Genomic DNA, 294 nt, shown 5'->3' with positions numbered 1-294 from the left:
TCCAAGCTTCTTTTAACTCCAGGAAAAATTGTATGCAAGAAAAGAAAATTAATCATAGTCTAGTTTGAGAAAATTGCTTAGCTGTATTTATGAAGTCAAAGTAATATTATAACTATTGGCTGTTAATTGTATCAGAATTATGATTAGTTATATGGAGAACATAGGTTAACAGTCTGAGTGCTTATGTGTAACAATGATGGTGGAGTTGGGCTACATTGGTTTTCTACTGCTGCGTTAAACTTACCGTGAAATTAGTGGCTGAAACAATACATATTTATGATCTCACCATTTCTC

Source organism: Ovis aries, chromosome 8 (genome assembly GCF_016772045.2).
Source record: "Ovis aries strain OAR_USU_Benz2616 breed Rambouillet chromosome 8, ARS-UI_Ramb_v3.0, whole genome shotgun sequence".
In the NCBI taxonomy this organism is placed as follows: Eukaryota; Metazoa; Chordata; class Mammalia; order Artiodactyla; family Bovidae; genus Ovis; species Ovis aries.
Note: the sequence above shows the minus strand (reverse complement) of the source record.